This window comes from Ostrinia nubilalis, chromosome 19 (assembly GCF_963855985.1).
Source record: "Ostrinia nubilalis chromosome 19, ilOstNubi1.1, whole genome shotgun sequence".
NCBI lineage: Eukaryota > Metazoa > Arthropoda > Insecta > Lepidoptera > Crambidae > Ostrinia > Ostrinia nubilalis.
This window is the reverse complement of record NC_087106.1, coordinates 11,682,018-11,687,656: the sequence shown is the minus strand read 5'-3', so window position 1 is coordinate 11,687,656 and position 5,639 is coordinate 11,682,018. Positions and strand designations below refer to the sequence as shown.

The 5,639-nt window shown below is 36.6% G+C and overlaps 1 long non-coding RNA gene across 1 annotated transcript; it reads left to right on the top strand.

Moving 5' to 3' along the window:
• The first annotated feature begins 2,244 nt into the window (after nucleotides 1–2,244).
• Nucleotides 2,245–3,805, top strand: LOC135081307 (uncharacterized). The gene is made up of 3 exons (XR_010259180.1): nucleotides 2,245–2,833; nucleotides 2,971–3,039; nucleotides 3,140–3,805. It is a non-coding gene; the product is annotated as an uncharacterized LOC135081307 (long non-coding RNA).
• The last annotated feature ends 1,834 nt before the right edge of the window (nucleotides 3,806–5,639 follow it).

Here is a 5,639-nt window from a genome sequence, read left to right as displayed (position 1 = left end):
ATTCCATTACATAGTTAGTTACATACACGACGACCTAATAAGAGCGTGTTAAAAACGAAAAAAATTACAGTTACATTATTTAATTACGTGTAAAAAGAAATTTCTGTCATCTTTCATATCATTAAAACGACATTTCACGACGAAAAAATTAAAATATAATAAAGTTGCAGTTGCCAAGAATATTGCCGAGAAAGTTCCCGAGAATATTCTCGGGAACACTGAGAATATAGCCTTTCACTGCAAATAGCGTGTATTGTTTAATATACACTTATCTGTTGACTTAATTTAATACTATTTTACTTAAGAAAGTTTGTTTATTCCCATTTTATAAACATGATTCTCAACCTTTCTCACTTAGGAGAACGCTCCCGGGAACGCTCCCGAGAATATTCTCAGCTGAGAGAGCGTTCTCGGGAACGGCACATCAATAGTCCAGAGTCACTTCTTCAAAAAATAGGTAGTTACGTTTGAGCCAACTTTTATGGCTATAAAACTGTTAAATTGGGATTAATCGCTATCTATCTGTTAAAAAGGACACGTAAGATCATTATTTGGTTCTATAACCACAAAAACTGGTCTAACTGATCCCAGGGGTGAGCCCAAAGTGAGGCCTTTTTTCAGGTCACATTTATGGTACCTGTTAATTGTTTATAAAAAAAATTAATGTGTTTTTCTTGAAGTTTATTTATTGGGCTTTCAAATAACACCAATATTGTTAGGGCACCATGATTGTGTCAGAAGAAAATCTTTAAAGTTCGCACCGCGGAAGGTGCGATTTATTTGATGTTGAGTATATTTGTGTTTTTTTTTAATTTTTTGTAAACATATTATTTATTTCAATTCAGTTTAATGGCTCATATGGCAGTAATTCAATTTGCAACTATTAGATATAGGAAGTGAGTAATACATTTTTTGTTAATTTTGTAAAATGATCGATTTTGAGTTGATACACTATTGTATTATTAGTGCGATATGTAATAAGTATAAATATTTTTCACAGACACAAAACCAGAGAGAGAGAGAGGATTGTCAGGAGCATCAAAATTTTAACACCAAAGTGTAAAAAGATGTATAAAAAGTGTCGCGACATTATAAATTCCAAACGGCGTCTAATTCGATCATTTGAATAGAATTTGGAAAGGCCTACACATTTGAGTAAACAATATTGCTTTAAGCAATTGATACAAAATTTAACCCCTCAAGCAAAATCGTTTTTGATGATGCAAGTACGAGTAAGTAAATCAGCTAAAGCCCGGTCTGTGAGCACGTAGAATTTTGTCCAATGACCCCAAGCTACCCATCCATATCGCTCGCGCGTAATAAACTGTCAAAACGAAACTCTCCCATAGATTTTGTATGGCACTACAAGCAAGTGACGTCACTATTTTGTCAACCCAATTAAACTACTTTTTTCAATTATAATTCGAACAAAAATCAAAATTTACAGGTAATTTAAAATAAATTAGGTTTTTAAGACCAGAATGAAGTCTTTTTAAAACAGTTGTGGTTTCGAATTATTGGGGTATGGTGTCAAACTGTCTATTATATTGCTGTCGCGACTGTGCGACAAAATTTTACGTGCTCGCAGACTAGATTATCCCAACTAATATTATAAATGCGAAAGTAACTCTGTCTGTCTGTCTGTCTGTCTGTCTGTTACGCTTTCCCGCTTAAACCTCGCAACCGATTTTGATGAAATTTGGCATAGAGATAGTTTGAGTCCCGGGAAAGAACATAGGATAGTTTTTATCCCGGTTTTTGAAACAGGGACGCGCGCGATAAAGTTTTTCTGTGACAGACAAAATTCAACGCGGGCGAAGCCGCGGGCGGAAAGCTAGTAGATTATATCACAGAGCATGGAATCGTCGCGCGCCGCCCGCTTCTAGAGACGGCAGGAATAATAATAGCCGTAGCTGCAATTGCAATCAGACAGCGCCTATCAACCACAGTTCAGTCACGCATTTTAACCTTTTTTTTGCCATGTATCTCGGCGCAGTAATGACTCCATAGAGCGTCTCGTAGTGCAGGGAAAAGTTGAGGGCACCAGACCACGTGGTAGATCACCAATGAGATGGACGGACCGGATCAAGGCCGCAACTAAGTGCTCGGTTAGCGAAAGTACCCGGAAAGCTGCAGTCCGCGAGGAATGGCGCCGTATTACGAAGAACATCACTCTGAATCGTGATTCAAGATGATGACCACGACCACTCTGACAAGAGTGTACCGACTGAGAAGAAGAGCTGCAATTGTGCGTTGCGCGCAGAGGTGCGCTCAAGCGGTCGCCAGTATCTATTCGATCGTTGTGGAGTGAAAGTCAACGAAAAAAGCATTAAAAATGCCTCATTGTGCTGTTATTTGGTGTTACAATCAAAGTAAAAACGTTAATAAACATAATTCTGGCGTATCATATTACAGGTAAGTAAGAAAACCCTACTTTTAGACTTTTTTAAAACTGTAATCCAGATGACATGTGTCCAGATGGTCAAGACTCGCTGTCATCCTATCTGGCCATGCGATAGTGATGTGGTTATGGTTGGGTGGCGTCATGTCGATAATGTGTGTTGGTGAACATGCAAATATAGACTTTGAATTTTTTTTTAAATCCAGACAAATGCATGTTCTAATTAACGCATCTATAACAGAAACCTTACTTTTTTTTAGATTTCCTAATGATCCTTATATTAGCAACAGGAAAGTACAACTGGTTTCCACAAAAACATGATACGATATGCTCTGAGCACTTCGAGGCTGTAAGTTTCATAAAAAGGACTTCCAGAACTTACTTAACTTCTGATGCTATCCCAACATGAAACTCCACCCCATTATTAAAGAGGTAATAATTATTGCATATTTAATAACTAATTTTATTTTATTTTGTTGTAATAATGGAGTCGCGGATAGAAGCTATTATAAGGAAGGATTATTATTAAGCTATAATGAAATTTGTGCTAAAAAATATATATCTTTCAGATTAATTCACATTGTTCCACAAAGACTGTTGAAATTCATGACATTGCTGCACCAGCAAAACGTAGAAAGGTAATTTTAAGTAGACAAACAAGTATTTTTGAAAATTACATTATTCTAATTACTAATTTTTAGTTATTCGGAACTCTTCATTGATCTGTACTATTTTTAGATGTCTGGTGAAGATTCACTCGTAGAACCAGCCAAAGAAGCTATTCAAGATGGTATATCAAACACACAAGAAGAGACAACACCAAATATCCAAGACACACCACGCAGACGTAAATTGAAAATGTCTATATTGAGGGCTCAGCAAACCATTAAAAGGCAAACACTTCTAGTAAAACGACTGAGAGCAAACAATATAAGGTTATCAAAAAAAATTGCTAAAATGGAAAATATTATAAAATATCTACGAGAGAAATCTACTTATACATGATGAGGATATATTGACGTTACAGAGTACTAACGTAAAAAGTAATAATTTAACCTTCAATCTAAAAGGTGTTTACTCAAAGGAAGTTAAGTCTTTTGCATTAACTTTGCATTATTATTCGCCAGAGGCGTATAATTATGTGCGTGAAAAATTTAATACATGTCTGCCTCATCCAAGAACCATTCAAAAATGGTACCAAAGTGTCGATGCGAATGCTGGTTTTACTACAGAATCGTTAACGGCAATTACTTTGATACAGAAACAATCCGAACATAAGATTGTATTATGTAGTTTGACGTTAGACGAGATGGCTATCAGAAAGCGAGTTGAGTGGGAAGGGAAACAATTTCACGGCTACGTCGACATTGGTAGCAATATAAACAGTGATGACTTAAAAGAAGCAAAAGATATTTCTAGTAAATGCAATAAATGCAAATTGGAAAGTTCCCGTCGGTTTTTTCTTTGTGTGAATGGAGAACAAAGAGCAAATTTAGTTTTACAGTGCCTAAAACTGCTGCATGATACGGGCGTAGAAGTAGTTTCTCTTACATGTGATGGATGTCCAGCAAATGTCAGCATGTTGAGACAGTTGGGATGTAATTTTAATCCGGACGATATAAAAACACATTTTGAGCATCCGGAAACAAAATTAAATGTATACGCTTTCCTCGATCCCTGTCACATGTTAAAATTAATAAGGAATGCCTTCCAATTTAACGAGATAATCGTAGACAAAGAAAATAGAAAAGTAAAATGGCAACATTTGAAAAATCTTCACGAGATCCAAGAAAAAGAGCAATTACATCTGGCGAATAAATTAGGCAAGGAACACATCAACTTTGAAAAAAACAAAATGAAAGTTAAGTTAGCTAGTCAGTTATTTAGCAACAGTGTAGCGGATGCTTTGACATTTTTAAATATTAAAAATATAAAAAAAATACCACAATATTGACTACTTTTTCTTTACTTAAAATAAAAGTATCGACTCCGTACTGCAGCACTTGTAATAAACTCGTAAGACAATACGGATACGTAGTCTATGTAAGCGTAAGTGTATTGGTGTGAGTAAATGGTGACGCTCACTAAGTGCCTATTCACACGTCCCGGTTGCCGGCTAACCGGCGCCGGGTATCCGGTGGTGAAGTGTATGGGCATGGTACGTAGCTTTCACATTTTCCAGCGTAATTAATCCGGCATGCCCATACATTCAGGACCGGCTATCTCAAGACAACTTAAGGAAGTTGTACATAGTGTACAAATTTTTTGAAAGGCGAAAAAATGACCACACGTCGGCCGAATACGCAAACTACATTAATTTAGCAGAAACTGTTTCTGAAGCCACAGGTTTGTCTGAAACCAGCGTTAAAAAAATTATAAAAGAAGCTAGAACCATGGAAGCACAAGGCAGCACAGCAGTGACTTTCAAATCACAACGGAAAAACCGTTTTCCTAAAAAAAGGATTGAAATGGAAAGTTTTACGGAAGGTGTCATACGAAGAAAAATTTCACAATGGTATACTGTCAAAAAATGCATCCCGCCGTTGAGAAAGTTAAATGCGGAATTAAAACAAGAAAATATACTTCATTGCTCACGTGAATACTTAAGAAGGACAATACGTAGGCTTGGTTTCAAATATTTATCAAGCCAGTCAAAGAGGAAATTATTAATTGAACGTCACGACTTAATGCGCCTGCGATGGCATTACATCAGAGACATAGAAAATACCGCCGAGAGGGTAAGGTAATAATTTTCCTCGACGAAACCTACGTGAATCAAAATCACGTGACACAAAAACAGAGAGTGAACAGGAAAGTGATATGGAAATTGATTTATAATAAAACATTCTATCATAATTTTAGTTTTTATAATTATTTGCACTCAAGCATAATAAAAAATTATAAACAATAAAAGTAGTTCTTTCTATCTTTTTATTTACTCCTATATCACGTCACAAGCAAGCACAACTTATCGCAAGATTTATTCTGGCACACTTCTCTTCGTGTGTAGCCGTGTGCTAGAATGAAATTGCTACCTCGTCCCCGCCATCGTCTGTCACCTCGCGGGAAGGTCGCGCATGAGATTGTCGGACTATAGTAGCGGGCGGCGCGCGACGATTCCATGCTCTGTGGATTAAATACTACACTCGGCGTCAAAAAAATCGCACCTCCCGCGACCAGCTATCGTTATTAACAATAATTATCAATTCCAGGTCGAGCTTGCAAATAAACCGATAAA